A 17,302-nucleotide genomic window follows, 5' to 3' on the forward strand; every position below is an offset into this window, starting at 1 on the left:
TGACGTGTTTTAAAATAGCTATGCTTTAATTATCCATTATGTAACAACTTCCACTTTTAGGAATGGAAATCCAGGTCTGAGTTTAAAATAAAAAGTTATTGCTTCCTGGTTCTTAAACGACAGAATATAGTTAGCTAAATGAAATATTCACTCTCTGATTCCTGCTGATTTACAATGATTTGAAAAAGAAACAACTTACACTGGCTTCCATATAAATCCCTGGCCTTTTTAAGAGTGGAGGAGGTAATCACTGCTGCACTCTCCATTAGCCCCTTTGAACTTGCTGTGAACAAAGCAACAAGGATGGGATGAGCTCTGAGGGAAAGACAAGAATGCAGAATGAGCTGCATTCTCTTTGAACTGTGTAATTGAAATAGAAAACGCACAAACATGCATCACAAATTGCGATGTGATACTACTTATTTCATGCCTTGCCTTGTAAATGCATATGGGGCTCTCAGTGCTAAGTCTTTACCCTATACCTACTGAATGCACATGGCGTAATCAGTGCTTTTCTTCCACCCATTAAATGTATGCAGGGTTCTCTTTGGTTTTCTTGTATGCTTAGTAAATGCATGTGGGATTCTCAGTGCTTTGGCATTTTGCTACACCAAATAAATGCATGTGGGTTGCTCAGTGCTTTGGCCTACTTCTCTGCCTATTACATGCACATGGGTTTCTCAGTGTCTTAGTCTTCTCCTCCAGCTAGTGAATTCAGATGTCTTTCTCAGTGCTTTGGCCTTTTCCTACACAAAGTAAATGCATGTGGTTTTCTCAGTATTTTGCGGTTCTTCTTTGCTTATTAAATATATATGGTGTTCTCAGTGCTTTGGCCTTATCTGCCTACTAAATGCATGCAGCTTTCTCAGTGCTATGGCCTTCTCCTTCACCTTCGATGTTGGTTTCTCAGTTCTGTGGCCTTTTCCTCTGCCTACCTAACTCATGGGTAGGTTCTCAGTGCTATGACCTTTTCTCGCCCCTAGTACATGTGGGGTTGTCGGTACTTTGGCCTTCTATGCCTAGTAAATGCACATGGGGTTCTCAGTTCTTTGGTGGCCTCCTCCCAAGACTACTAAATGAGCATGGGTTTATCAGTGCTTTAGCCTTCTCAAAGACCTTGTAAATGCATGTGGGATTCTAAGTGCTTTGGCCTCCTCCTACAGCTAGTTAATGTATGCGGGTTCTAAATCATTTGGCATTTTTCTATGGCAACTAAAAGGATGTGGGGTTCTCAGTAATGTCGGTGTCTCCTACACCTAGTACATGTGCCTGGTGTTTTCAGTCAGTGACTTAACCTTCTGCTACACCTAGTAAATGAACATGGGGTCCCCTGTGCTATGGCCTCCTTTGCTTACTAAATGTAAATGAGGTTCTCACTGCTTTGGCCTTCTTCTGTAACTACAAATTGCACATTGGTCCTCAGTGCTTTGGCCTACCCATATGACTAGTAAAAGCATGTGGGGTCTCAATGAGTTGGACTTCTCCTACACCTAGTAAATGCACATGGGCTCAGTGCATTAGCCTTCCCCTATACCTAGACAATGTATGTAGAGTTTTCATCTCTATGGCCTTCTCCACCTGCTTATTGCATGTGGACTTCTCAGTGCTTTATTCTTTTTCTATGTTTAGTAAATGCCTAAGGCTCTCAGAGTTTTAGCCTTCTGCAATGCCTAGTACATGCTTATGGGGTTCAGTGCTTTGGCCTTCTCCTCAGGCTACTAAATGCGCTGGAGTTCTTAGCTTTGTCCTTCTCCACCTCCTAAATGCGCATGGCGTTCTCAGTGTTTTGGACTTCTACAGAATGCACATGGTTTGTGCTGCCACTCCACCTACAATTCACACCCTCATCCACCCACAAATGATGTGTCTCCAACCTACCCCCTCAAAACAATTGTCTTAATCCCCTAACTCTACCTAGGCCATGTTATTGATTTAAGACTACTTTAGCCTAACTATCCTACAAATTCCTTCGCTAACACGTCTGAGCCGCTCCTGCCTCTTAAAATGTTAACCTTCAACTCTACTCACCGCCCTTTGTATAAACTTGAGTTACAGCCTCTTTTCTCAAATCTCGTGAAAAACCCCGTGAGGTTTGACTTTTTTGAACCCCCTGAAACTTCCACTGGTTAGAATTTTTCCTGAATTGTCCCACTCATGCTTACTCCCTTGTTCTTCTTTAGGACAATATCGGGTTTCGTCACAAAGTGCTGGTCCAAAACATTTTTCAAGCAGCAGAAGAGAATTTGACCAAAGTGCATGTGGCTTGGGGTCAGGCACGACTACTGTGTTCCGGTTACACATACTCAGCCAACGAATCAGGGTTTGCAAATGCACCCTGCAACTTTTGGGACGCTTTGTACTATACCTCTCATCAGCCTTCCCTATTGAAAAACCACTGTACGGCTGATGGGACTGCTAGTCCAAACCATTTGTCGAGGAGCAGCAGAAAATAATATGGGCATCACCATTCTGAATGCATGAGGTCCAGCTGCATACGGGAAATGGAAAAGGTTAATGTTGATTAACATAAGTAAACATTATTAAATACATCACATTCCTACTGTACGCTAGTGCACGCATACCAAAGCCGTGGAACCACTGTTTGCAAATGCAACCTGTGGCTTGCAGGATTTTTTGGACCTCAACTCCCATCAGCCCTCCCCATTGAGTAGCCTATATAGGGCAGATCAGAGCGCTAGGCCAAATCATAGCCGGTCCGATAGCACAGCAAGTAGAGCGCTCGCTTGGACATCTGTGCAGAGCCTGCTGATGCAGGTTCGAATCCTGGCAGGGCCAAACTCTGCCTTTCATCCTTCTGAGTGCGCTAGCGCTATATGAATGCTAAATTATTATTATTAAGTAGCAGCAGCCAACGTGGCATTGAGTATCTGAATGCATGTGACTCGGGAACAGATGGGACATTTAAAAAGGTTACGTTAATTGACATTGCTAAAGTCAATACATTACTTCTGTATGCTAGCATGGATGTACGTTGTAATTAATATCCTATCTCAAAAGATCGAATTCCAAAATCACAGAACCCATTAGCCTGCATTTTCTAATTCGGTCTTGTGGGATTTCGGCCATTTGGCCCCTGCACTGCCTATAATGTATGCAGGGAACACCCCCAAAGCCTATAATACCAAACTGGAGGTGTGGGGGACACCCCCTGCACTCCTGTGCGGTATTATAGGTTTAGGCCTAGATCTAATCTACTATACCGAATGCGCTCTGAACGTGCATTCGCATTTTAGATACCATCATTTCGTGCAATCCCTGCTAGGATACATATACAAAAACAAGTGAACAAGGGTTTGCCAATGCAACCTATAGCCTGAGAGACGTTTTGGACTATGACTTTCATCAGCCCTTCCCCATGCCCACGCCGCTGGACAGGGCAGATGGGAGTGCTAGTACAAAACATTTTGAAACTGAAGTAGTGAATAAGTGTATTGCTCATCTGAATTTGTGAGGCTTAGGGGCAGATGGGAAATGGGAAACGTTCACGCCACATTACTACTGTATGCTGGCATATGCACACTGAGGTACCATGCTTTCTAAATGCAACATGCAGTTTACAGATGTTTCGGACTACAACTCTCATATCCTTGGTAGGGCTGATGGGGAAACATCTGTCGAGCAGTGATAGTGAATACATGTATTGCTCATCTGAATGCGTGCAGTTTGGGGGCAGATGGGAAATGAAAAGAAATCACATCAATTAACATTAGCACACGTTTCTAAACACAGGGCATTACTGTTGTAGGCTGGCATACCAAAGCCAGGCAACCAGGGTTTGTAAAAACAACCTGCGAGACACAAGATGCTTTGTACTTTGATTCCATCAGCTTTCAGCATTGATAATCCTGAGGAGGGCTTCTAGGTGTGCTACCCCAAAACATTTGGCAAGCAGTTCATAGAGAATGAGGTATGATGGAATTGGTAACTAAGCAATATGCCCCTTGCGGCGGGGGAATTACCGAGTTAGGTAAGGCCCCGGGCATTACCTAATTCGGTAATGCCCCCGCTGCGAGGGGCATATTGCCATAAGTACCCCGGCCAGCAAGATCTGCCTGACCGGGGTACTAAAAGCAGTTTTTTCTGTCCCGAAACGGGACAGAAAAAAAAAGACCAAGAAAATGACCACTGGGAAAGAGAAAACAGAGTCCATTTTCCCTTTCCATGGCGGCCATCGGGAGCGGACGTGCTGGGAACAGAAGTGTTTGCAGCGCGTTTGCTCCCGAAGGACCACAGAGAAGGAGGTAAGTGGGGTTGGGAGGGTAGTGGAGGTAGGGTGGAGTAAGGGAAAAGAAAAGAAAAAAAAATAGACGTAGTTGAATCCCCGGCATGGGAGGAAGGCAGCCTCCAGCCGTGTGGAGGCTCAGAGCGGGGATAAACCCACTTCGATCCTTCTCATTTGCTGAGGGGCTGCCATGCCCCCCACCGGGAACAATTGCTGTGGAATCCCAGGCGAGGGATTCCCATCCGGGTAATGCTCTGCTGAGGGCAAATCAGAATGCTTGTTTCATTCTGATTGAGCCCTCGCCTGGTACTAATAGAGCAAATAAGTGAATGCACTTCTTAAATCAACAGGACTGAAGTGTCTTCCATAACTTTCTCCATTTCCTGGGCTGGCCAGACCTCCTTACCCTTTCCCCTTGAGCACAGTTTTCCCCAAGGGTCCTTTTCTTTTCTCTCTCTACACTTCTGAACACTCAGCCATAATTTCTTTCTTCGGTCTTTCTCATCACTTCTACGCCGATGATACAGTACTTTTTCTGACCTTTTTGTCTTCACTCCTGAAATCCATCAGACTCTTACGGCCTGTCTTTCTTCTATCAAATCTTGGATGGCTCCACACTTCCTCACTTTAAATGCAGGGAAGACTGAGGTGCTATTCTTCCCTGCTAACACTCTTCCTCCTCACCCACAACCTCCTTTCATATCTTTTCCATCCGCTAGTCTCACTATTTCTCCCACAGCTCGTAATCTTGGTTTCTATCTTGATTCCAATCTCTGTTCTGTTCACCAGATCTCTCTTACCTCTCGTTCCTGTCGTTTCCATCTCTACAATATCCGCAAAGTTCGTCTTTTTCTCACTTTTCAAGCTACTAAACTTCTTATTTCTTCTTTAATCTTTTCATGACTCTTCTACTGCTCTTACACTCTTTTCGGTCTCCCTTGTTCTCGAATTGCTCCTTTGAAATCAATTTATAATTCTTCTCTTCATCTACTCTGTCTTCTTTCTTATCGCGACTCCATTACTTTCTCACTTGGCCGGTTACCTTTTCACTCTCAACTCAAATTCCACTTACTTTGCTTAGTCTTCAAATCACTTCACCAGCTTGCAACTGACTATCTTGCTTCACTCTTATCCTTCTACAGTCCATCTCGCCCTCTCCATTCCTCCTGTCTCTTCAGACTGAATGTTCCACGTCCACCATGTGCCCACTCCCGGTTCCGGTCCTTTCAGCTTCTTGCTTCCCTACATTGGAACTCCCTACCACTGTCTATTTGTTCTATCACTGTTTACTCTCTTTTCTGTTTTTCTTTGAAAGGTCATCTCCTACATAGTCCTTGATTGTCTGCTACCAGTATTGATGTTCGATGTCTACTTAGTATTACTTTTGTACCATTCTCTACGTTTTTAAATTGTACAGCACTTTGGGTGAAAGCGCTATATAAATCATAATCAAATATAAATAAAATAAATAGATAGAAGCACTAGAGAGACGGTCCCAAACATGCCACTGTAAGGCCTTGTAATTCCAAAACATAGACTGGCAATGTATATCTATGGCACAAAGGGGAAGAAACTGGCATTAATATTGTATGCTGTATTGCTATGCTTAATACTGAGGCGAAATTGTAACGCTCACCTGGTATCCACAGGGACGTCACTCAGCCTGTTCTGACCTCTTACGACCTCGAACCCTTCCCTGGAGGCTATTCGACTGGAGACTGGGCCTGAAACACAGGATTGGGAGAGTTTAACTCCCTATTGTCTCTGTGTGCTTGAACCCCTTCTTCCCCGGGGTCCAACTCTTCCCTTTGATCCACAACTCACCTTGTTTTCTTGGATAGTGTGCTCTCCGTCCTGCTTTCAGCGCAGGGGCGCGTTGATTGATGCGGGGTCGTTGCTGCCTAGTTACTTCACTGGCAAGAGTCCGACAGGTAAGTATAGTGAGTCTTTCGAACTGTTCTCTAACTGCGTTCCTTTCCTTCCTCAGATGATGGCCGGCGTACGGGGATGGTGGCGTGCTGCTGAGATGAGTAGCACTGAAGGTGAGTGAGAGCGCGATGCGCGATGCACCCCTTTCGTATTTGCATTGAACTGAGTTCTTTTTCTGTGTCTTTTAGGTGCCGCAACGTTTTCAGCATGGATGCCGGTTATGAAGAACAAATGCGGTGGGTAAGCGTGGTATGCAGCGCCTCTAGATGTTTTCACGCTAACCGGGAGTGTCTTTTCCCTCTTGCAGATGGATGAGAAGTTCCGGAGACAGAGTTCCCTCAGAGCGGCTGGGATTCAGGTAAGCGTTTGAAGCTCGTACAGTATTTAAAAATAAGCGAAGATTTGCAGAATGCTTACTAATGCCTTTTTTCTGTTCTTTTCCCTTTTCTTTAGGAAGCGGCGTGCCGGGATGGGAATGACACCGCCGAAGATGCCCGCAGAACAGAAGGAGCGATGAATGATGGGCAGAAGCGCCGCAAGGTAAGGCTGTTCCTAATGGTGTTCTTGTTCTTGCAGGAGCTGAGCACAGAAGAAAGATGCAGGCCACTGGAGACCGATCCGAACACAGTGAGTGCCACGCTGCAGGTGCAGAAAACGTAAAGCATGTTTCTCAGCCTGGGTGTGGCTTAAATAGTCTCTGGATATCCCAAGTGTCTCTGGGCTGAACCACACCCACAAGACTAGACCGCACATGCAGTTCTGGGAACCAAAATATGTGGGGGCATCCATCTTGTCCCCATCAATGCACTACAAGTCCAATCCCCAATGTTATCCTATGGGAGTGAGTGAGTCTGGTGCCACAAGCACCAAGTCTGACTCTAAGTAGGTCTTTGGAGGGATGGAGAAGCCTTTGAAGGCCATGTAGGTGATCGTGGCCTGGCTCCAGCCTGACATCTTGGAGGGCTGGGGACATGAGGGGCAGGAATCATGACAGCACTCCCCCCCAAGGCCCCTCTCAAGGTGGCTCTCCTGTCTGGTCCTGGTTTGGTTGGATGCTTTTGATGAAATCGTCTAAGCAAGCAAGGTGCATGGATGTACTCGCAAGGCTCCCATGTCCTGTCTTGTGGACCATATCCCTTCCAGTCTACTAAGTAGTATAATTTGGATCTGCCGTACTTTGAATCTAGGATGTCCTTGACTTCGAATTCTGGCTCCCCGGCGACTACTACTGGCTGCGGTGGCGTTGCTACCCGGATCCCAGGTTGAACAGGTTTAAGGAGAGACACGTGGAACACAGGATGAATCTGCATGTTTGACGGCAAAGCTAGTCTGACCGCCACAGGATTTATCACGGAGGTGATGGTGAATGGACCCAGGTATCTTGGACGGAAAGTTCGGGCTCCACGTGTTTAGACGCCAGCCAGACTTTGTCTCCCACTTGGTAGTTGGGGGCCTTTGCTCGGTGTTGATCAGCAAACTTCTTTTGGCGATTCTTAGCTTGAAGTAGGTGTTCAGCTGCCCTTGTAAAGGTTTGAGAAATGGTTGTGTGCAAGGTTTTGACTGCTGGCATTTCCAGGGTTGTAGGAACGTCCAACTCAGAAGTACGTGGGTGCCTGACATACATGGTATAAAAGGGTGTCTGCCCAGTGCTGGTTTGTTTGGAATTATTATAAGCATATTCAGCTATCCATAATAGGTCGAACCAGCTTCCTTCAGCTTGGTGTAACATGCAACGCAGATACTGCTCGAGCGTCTGATTTGTCCTCTCAGATTGACCATCCGTTTGGGGATGGTGACTGGTGGATAGCCGGATGTCGATCTGGGCCATAGAGCAGCATTTTCTCCAGAAGTTAGATACAAATTAAGTACCTCGGTCTGAGACCAAAACTGAAGGAAACCCATGGAGCCATACGATGCCTTCAAGAAATACCTTTGCCAGAGTGGAAGCATTTGGGAGCCCCTTAAGAGGAATGAAATGTGCCATTTTTGAAAATAGGTCCACAACCACAAGAATAGTGTTAAACCCTTGACTGGGTGGTAAGTCAGTAATAAAATCGAGGGACAACGTGTGCCAGGGTGCTGGTGGGATTTCCAATGGTTGTAATAGCCTAGCCGGTTTCTGCTTGGGTGGCTTGTTTTGAGCACACACTCCACAAGATGGGATGAATTGGATAATGTCTTTACACCACGTGGGCCACCAATAATTTCGTTTTACCTTGGCTAGGGTTTTAGCGATTCCGGGGTGGCCCTCGATCAAAGAATCATGATAACTGGACATGACTTGTTCTCGTAGTTCTTGGTTTGGTAAGAATAAACGATTCCTGAAGTAGGGCAACTGATCTTTTATCAAGTAATGTTCCCCTTGTGCACTCCACGCTTGTAATTGCTCCGGACTCATCAGGTTTTGGATTTCTTCATGTAATTCTTTCTGAGTTATGGTTGCTGTGATTCCTAGGAGCTTGTCAGTCGGGATGATTGCTATTGGGTCAGGGGTCTGATACCCTTGCTCTTCCACCCCCATACAGGAAAGGGCATCGGCCTTCCTGTTTTTCACCCCTGGTTGAAATGTAATCACGTAGTCATATTCAGCAAAAAAAGAGCCCAATGTAGTTGTCGTGAGGATTGGGCCTTTGCTGTTTTTAGGTACTGGAGGTTCCGGTGGTCAGTTATTACGGTGATTGTGTGTCTGGCGCCCAAGAGGTAGTGCCGCGATGCCTTAAAGGCTGACTTAATGGCCAGGAGTTCTTTGTCTGTGATAGCATAATTGAGTTCAGGGGGTGTGAATTTACGTGACCAGAAGGCAACAGGGTGTAACTGGCCCGTTTAGGGGTCCTTTTGTGAGAGGAGGGCTCCCATAGCCATGCTTGAGGCGTCCGTTTCCACCAGGTATGGGAGATCAGGGCGAGGGTGGCGTAAGATTGGGGCAGATGTGAATCTTGCTTTGAGTTCCTGGAAAGCTTCCTCGACTTCTGTTGTCCACTGGAACTTTTTGTTGCTTTTCCTTAGCAATGACGTGATGGGATGCACGATTTGTGAAAATCCTGGGATGAACCAGCGGTAGAAGTTTGCAAAACCCAGCATACTTTGAACCCCCTTGAATGAATTTGGGGATGGCCAGTTCAGGATAGCATCTACCTTATGTACATCCATTCGGATTCCATTCGGGCTGAGAATAAAGCCCAGGAATTCCCCCTCGGAGACGTGGAATGAGCACTTTTCGAGCTTGGCATAGAGCTGGTGTTGACGGAGTTTCTCCAATACGGATCGGACATGTTTAACGTGGTCCTGCTTTGATGCGGAATATACTAGAATATCGTCAATGTACACTAGAGCACAGACATCAATCAATTCCCGTAGGACATCATTCATGAAGTATTGTAAAACTTCAGGCGGATTGCAAAGGCCAAAGGGCATTACTTGATATTCGTACAATCTGTATTTGGTGCGAAAAGCAGTTTTCCATTTGTCCCCCTGTTTTACGCGAACAAGGTGATATGCCCCCCTCAGGTCTAATTTTGTGTAAATTTGGGCATCTTTGACTTGATCAAGCAATTCAGGGATCAGTGGCAGGGGGTAGCGTTTTTTTACGGTAATTTGGTTCAGTGCGCAATAGTCGATGCACGTTCTCAAGTACCCCTCCTTTTTTGGTACGAATAATGGAGGACTGGCTGCTGGAGACTTTGAGGGTTTGATGAACCCGTTGGCCAGGTATTGGTCAAGATAGGCCTTCAGGTTCTGGTTTTCTGGTTCCGTGAGTGCGTAGATTCGCCCACAAGGGATTTGTGCGCCGGGTATCAGGTCGAGTTGGCAATCGTATGGTCTATGTAGTAGCAGGGTATTAGCCTGTTCTTTCTGAAAGACATCTTGAACGTCCTGGTATTCACTTGGTAGGGTGCCGATTGCCACAGTCGCAAGCGTGGAGGTTCTGGTGCCTATTGGTTGTTTCTCTTAGCGATAACATGTGTGGGCGCAAGTCTCGGGAATGGCCAATTCTTTTGCTCGCCAATCGATTCGAGGATTGTGAGCTACCAACCATGGCATTCCCAAAAACAAACGGAACTGTGGTGCCTTAATGAGGTCGAAAACGATAGATTCTTGGTGTCCATCCTGGCACAGAAGGGTTAAAGCTGCAGTGCATTGGGATACTGGACCAGAAGCTATTTCCGTGCCGTCGACAGTGGTAACAGTGTCGGTGGTTGATTTAGGGCATAACGGAAGCCCCATCTTTGCCGCAAGATCCTGGTCGATGTAATTCCCAACGCCTCCACTGTCTATGTACGCTCTTACTGCGTGCATCCGAGATGGTTGTTGGTGATTGATCAAGACCACAGATGGGAGGTCTGTAGTTCACTTTCTTCGCTTGAAAGAAAAGCTACACTTGCCGTGCTGGGGAGTTTTCCGATTCCTTGATGGTACCTTCCTTGTCTGTGGCCTCTACCGTCCTCCTCAGTGGCTTCACAGGGCACTCTTTAAGGAAATGACCTGACCTTCCACAGTACAGACATAACCGCTGCTGTCTCCGTTTATCCTTTTCCGCTTTAGTCAAGGGGGGATCTGACCCCCCCGATTTGCATTGGTTCTCCTGAAACTTCCGTTGTTTGGGCAGTATTGTCCTTTGAATGCACATACATAGGGCGAGGGTCCGGTCTGCTTCGATCTGCTCTTCGGTCCTGCAACCTATGATCCAGTTGAACAACAAGGTCAATGAATTCTGAGCAGTCTTTTGGGGGGTTCACTACTTGTGCGAAAACATCCTTGAGCTCCCCCCGCAACTCCCAATGAAATAACGTGGTTCTCTTCTCCACTGGCCATTCTGCTTCAACTACGAGTCTATTGAACGTGGCTATGTATGTTAATAGGTCTTGATTCCCTTGGCGTAGGGACAGACGTTTGTTGTCTAATGCCTGCCCATGAGTACGACGGGCGAACAGCTTTTCCATCTCCTGCTGAAAGCCCCTGAAGTCATGCAGCAAAGGATTGTCTTGGGCCACAAAGGGTACAGACCAGTCCGCGGCACTACCACTCATGTAGGATAGCACAAAAGCGACCCATGATTGGTCATTCGGAAAGGCCCCTGGCCTACAAAGTAAGTGCAGGCGGCACTGGTTCATGAACGTTACAAACCTCTGGGGATCCCCCGTAAATCGTCCGGGCCGGGCCAAGGGAACTGCCCCAGGAAGGGTTATCTGAACGGGATTGGCTGATGGCGCTGGCATCGAGGGCACGCTTCCTGGAAATGGTGCATGCCCTGCTTGTGACTGGAGAAGTTGCCGGCTTAAATCATCAGTGCGTTCTTTGGCTACTATCAGCTCTCTCCTCAGGGTGTTGGTCTCCTGCCTGGCTGCATGTACTTCGGAATGTAGCTTCCCAAACATGTGGGCTAACTGGTCGGTTTTTGATGTTTCCATGATGCCCAAGTGGATTTTGATTTGAGGCTTTGCGTTCTGTAACGCTCACCTGGTATCTACGGGGACATCACTCAGCCTGTTCTGACCTCTTACGACCTCGAACCCTTCCCTGGAGGCTATTCGACTGGAGACGGGGCCTGAAACACAGGATTGGTAGAGTTTAACTCCCTATTGTCTCTGTGTGCTTGAACCCCTTCTTCCCCGGGGTCCAACCCTTCCCTTTGATACACAGCTCATCTTGTTTTCTTGGATAGTGTGCTCTCCATCCTGCTTTCAGCGTGGGGTCGCATTGATTGATGCAGGCTCATTGCTGCCTAGTTACTTCACTGGCAAGAGTCCGACAAGTAAGTATAATGAGTCCTTTGAACAGTTCTCTAACTGCGTTCCTTTCCTTCCTTAGATGATGGCCGGCGTCTGGGGATGGCGGCGTGCTACTGAGATGAGTAGCGCTGAAGGTGAGTGAGTGCGCGATGCACCCCTTTCGTATTTGCATTGAACTGAGTTCTTTTTCTGTGTCTTTTAGGTGCCACAACGTTTTCAGCGTGGATGCCGGTTATGAAGAACAAATGCGGTGGGTAAGCGCGGAATGCAGCGCCTCTAGTTGTTTCCACGCTAACCTGGAGTGTCTTTTCCCTCTTACAGATGGATGAGAAGTTCCGGAGACAGAGTTCCCCAGAGCGGCTGGGATTCATGTAAGCGTTTGAAGCTGATACAGTATTTAAAAATAAGCGAAGATTTGCAGAATGCTTACTAATGCCTTTTTTCTGTTCTTTTCCCTTTTCCTTAGAAAGCGGCGTGCCGGGATGGGAATGACACTGCCGAAGATGCCCGCAGAACAGAAGGAGCGATGAATGATGGGCAGAAGCGCCGCAAGGTAAGGCTTTTCCTAACGGTGTTCTTGTTCTTGCAAGAGCTGAGCGCAGAAGAAAGATGCCGGCCTACTGGAGACCGATCCGAACACGATGAGTGTCACGCTGCAGGTGCAGAAAACGCAAAGCATGTTTCTCAGCCTGGGTGTGGCTTAAATAGTCTCTGGATATCCCAGGTGTCTCTGGGCTGAACCACACCCAAAAGACTAGACCGCACATGCAGTTCTGGGAACCAAAATATGTGGGGGCATCCATCTTGTCCCCATCAATGCACTATAAGTCCAATCCCCAATGTTATCCTATGGGAGTGAGTCTGGTGCCACAAGCGCCAAGTCTGACTCCAAGTGGGTCTTTGGAGGGATGGAGAGGCCCTTGAGGGCCATGTAGGTGGCCTGGCTCCAGGAATCATGACAGATATGCCCCTCAGTGGTGAGCGCACCCTGTAGGCAGCAGCCCGCTGTCTAAGTTAAGGGCCCGAGTGAAACACCCATGTAGTTGCTACACTGGTGCTAATGGTGTTTATTTAAAATAAAAAAGAAACTTACCTCAGAAGCGAGGCCCGCACTGTGCACAGTCCTTTTTCTATTTTGATGACGGACGTCCTGTAAACACACGCTTAGCACCCGTGTAGGAAACTATGCGGGTGCTAAGTGATGAAGTGGGAGGGTGAGTGGTGAAGTGTAGGGGGCCCTGGCGTTCTGAGCCTCCTGATTGGCTGGGGCCCGACTGCAGTGTGCTAATCTACCATATTGCACTCACTGTAAGAAAAAACGCCTCACACTGCACTACATGGGACTGCTGTATAGGGGGGATGATCTCAGTCTTCAAAAGGGCTGTAAATAAAAATATAAATCTTTGACCTTAACACCAGGTACTGGAAACTGGGCCTCATTCTGACCCTGCCGGTAGAGGAGGTAACAGGGATCTAACATTGCAACGATGTGAACAAAAATGGATACATGATATGGACACCGTAAATCACAGATTGAACATATCGGTGCAGTGGAATGTGTTCCTTTAATTTGTAGGCACACTGAAAAGAAAGCAGCCAATTAACTGCTCATTAACCCCCAATTTTTTAGCCTAGTTTTGAGGATTCTACCGTGGGTTTTGTACTCATCCATTTGTGTACAGCTCCTTCGAATGCGCAGGAACTGTCCGAAAGGGAGAACTTCTTCCGGGCTCTGTGGGTGAAAGCTTTTGTAATCCAAAAGCATGATCTTGTCAGTTGGTTTTCGGTAGAGGACCGTTTCTAAAGTGTCATGATTAGTTTTGCTAATTTCTAGATCTAAGAAAGGCATTTTTTGCTCACTTTGTTCAATAGTGAATTGAATCGATGAATTTTGTGCATTGAGCCACCCATAAAATGCGATCAATTGGTCAGATGACCCTCTCCACACCATGCAAACATTGTCAATATATCGATACCACGCCTTAATATTCTGACTGAATGGATTGTCTGCATGGTAGATAGAATTCATCTCAAAATTGTCCATATACAGGTTAGCCAGATTTGGGGCAAATGTAGCACCCATACTGGTACCCTGTAGTTGGTTAAAGAACATATTTTCATACAAGAAGAAGTTCTCAGTCAGTGGCAATCATATGCATTCTAAAATTAATGCAGTTGGTACTTTGGTCAATGTGGTTGTTCTTTTGTTCAAATTCCTAGACATCACCTCTATACAATCTTGTTGGGGAATGCTTGTATACAGGAAAACCACATCTCAAGTCACCAGAATGTCTTCATGGCTTGTCTGTAACATTTTGATGGTGTTTATCATATTTGTAGTGTCTTTTATGTATGATTGCATTTTCGATACAAACGGTCTAAGAAATCAATCTGCATAAACTGAAAGCCACAATCGGTCTTCCTGGGGATGAGATGGGATTTTTATGGATTTTAGGGAGAATGTAAAAAGCCTGAGTGGTCGGGTGTTTATTCCCTAAAAAGGCTTGTTCATCTACATCAATGCATCATTCATCTAGTGCGTGTTTCATTAGGCTTTCAATTTCTTCCTTCAATCTAAGAGTCGGATCTCTTGCTACCTTACAGTAGGCTAGAGGATCATTCAGATGTTTCATCACTTCTACTTTATATGCTTTTTTGTCCCATAACACTATACCTCCTCCCTTGTCTGCAGGCTTGATTATAAATGTATCGTTTTGTTTCAGACCTTTGAGTGCTTCCTTTTCTTATTTTGAAAGATTGTCTTTGCAGTTATTCTTTGTTTTCAAAAGGCCCTGTGTCTCCAATATAATTCGATTTTTAAAGGCCACTATTGCTGGACTCACCATTGAATTGAGCGCTGTGTAAACTTGGAGGGTGGATTTAAACCAGGCACGTTAGATTCTTTATCATTATTTGTTGGATTTCTAAAGAAATATTTCAGTCGAATTATTCAAAAGAATTTTTGTAATTCTACCTCTGTTTCAAAATGTCTAGCTCTTGTAGTTGGAACAATAGTTAGACCTTTCATCAAAACTCTGGACTCAGCTTTGGACAGATGGTAATTCGTCAAGTTGTATATTGGGACTACCAATTTTGAGGCAGGCCGTGCAAATTCCTAGTTTGCATTCATGGAGGCCCTTGATATGTGTTGCGACTCTTCCTTCCTTGTACCCGAAACAAATTGGGATTGTTGCTGTTCTGTCGATGTATTTGCTGCATTTGCTGTTCCTGCATCTGAACCGCTACTCGTAGAGCTGTTGGAGAAATTGGAAAAGTTCACATATTGTTTTCTTCTGTTTCCTCGATTACCACTGCGTGCCTGATTTTGTTTGTTGAAATCTTCATAATATGAATCTATCAGGTAGGGATAGGTCTTGGTTTCTTTATATTGTTCTACATCTTTCTTTAGTTTCCAGATCTTTTTTTCTAAAGTCAATGGGGGTCATTACGACCCTGGCGCTAAGTAATTTCAGGTACCGGTAAGGGTACCGATACCAGTAATCCCTTAGCGCCCAATTCCCATAACGGTGGCTGGAACCAGCCGTTATTGCAGGGACCCGCAAAGGGACCCTGGCGATAATTATGGTACCGCAATTTGCCCCTATGGGGCAAAAATGGGAATGGGTAAGGGCCATTGTGAAATGGGGAAGCACCGCTCCGCCAACTTTGGAATGGGGTGGTACTTCCCCATTTCACCATGGTGGACTCGTTACAATACCGGCAGCAACCATGGTGCTAATAGCGCCATGGTGTAGCGCCGGTGTTGTAATGAGGGACAATTTCTTGAATTTCTCTATTTCTTCCTCCACCTTTGCTAGAGTGTCTTTCAGATCTTTGATGATATCATCTTGTTTAATTGTGGTTTCTAGGTGCTCTAACTCTTCTTTTTATAGTTTGTTCTCTTCTGCTGAGGTTTCTATGATTAATATTAATAAATCATGTGAACATTTGTTACTAATACCGCTGAATTTACTTTTGAATTTGGCATTGTTAGTGAAGACTCTCGGAATATTCTTTATTTGTAGGCCCTCTGGTATTATTCCAGCTTTAAGATATGCTAACATTAGTTGACCGTTTGATTCGGTCCTAATGAGCTTTTTCTTCTTTTGCATAAGTTGTTCTAAATCATTGGATTGAACATTAACCGTCAGGATGTTAGTGCTTACTCCTAACAAAGACAGTAAACTGATCAGTTTGGGATAATCTTCATCTGTGAATGAAACTAAATTCACGCTATCCATTTTGGTGGCTTTTAGTGTTTTGGCCACTCGATAGAAACGTATATACCCAACAACCAGCGGGTTGTCCAAATTAGGTTTTACAGATTGGGTACTCCCTATTTTTTGTTATCGGGGGGTCAGATCTGTACTATTGGGAAACCATTTTAGCACAATAAAGAACAACAGACCGACTACCCATCTCTTTTGTCCCTTTAGTGAAAACCTTGCAGTAAATCATATTTATCTGTTTATATGCTAAACAGATCAATCAGCACATTGTTAAGATACACCATTTCTCAGTATCCAAAAAACATGTATATTTATTTCATCTTTCTCCTTTTATTTTTATAAAAAACAGCTAAAAAACATGTGGTCACTTATATCAACAAGCATAAATCATAAAGAACACGCATTCCACTAGAAACGTTAGTGGGTTATCACATCATAACAGACATTTTTGTTTTTTTTTAGGCCTATTTTTTAACATACAACAAACATTTTCAAACAATTACTTTGAAAAAACCTGTGGATAGAATTGTAGAAAATTGGGGATGTGGACCAATAGATCATACAGTCTAGCACTTGTTTATATACATACAGTGCAAGGGTGTTTTTTGTAGTTATTGTTTGATGTTATTTTGTCTTCCCTTAGCTTTCTGATCTAATCAATAGTTACGGTCAACAATACAGTTCATTTTTAGCAACCTGTAACTCAGTGTTGCAAATAAAGATAGAGAAAAACAGATAGGTGTTTTCCTTTCAAGTCGACATATGTTTCGGCCACTCAAACACATACTGCACAATCTTGTGTGCTGTCGGTCTACTTAGTGTTAGGGCTATCTTCAGGACTAAATGATTTTTCAAGAATTCAATTCCTCCCCACATACGTGCATCTTCAACATCAATCTACAACAAAAGTGACAGTGATTTGTTTACTTGAAGTGACATAATTAAAAAACCCCAACGGTATCTTTGAGGCAATGTCTGAGGTATCAGTCAGAACTTCCACCACGGTTACTGACCTGGAATTCACAATGCTAGATTATGGACATTGAGAGAATTCAAAACTGGACCATGAAGCAATCCTAGTCTCGATTTCAGGTGCGCCAAGCTACCTGTAAAACACAAAAGGCCAGACTATGGATCTCTGACCAATTGTACAACTAGTTGCGTGTCCTAGA

The sequence above is a fragment of the Ambystoma mexicanum genome, chromosome 7p (genome assembly GCF_040938575.1).
Source record: "Ambystoma mexicanum isolate Mex_15411 chromosome 7p, UKY_AmexF1_1, whole genome shotgun sequence".
NCBI lineage: Eukaryota > Metazoa > Chordata > Amphibia > Caudata > Ambystomatidae > Ambystoma > Ambystoma mexicanum.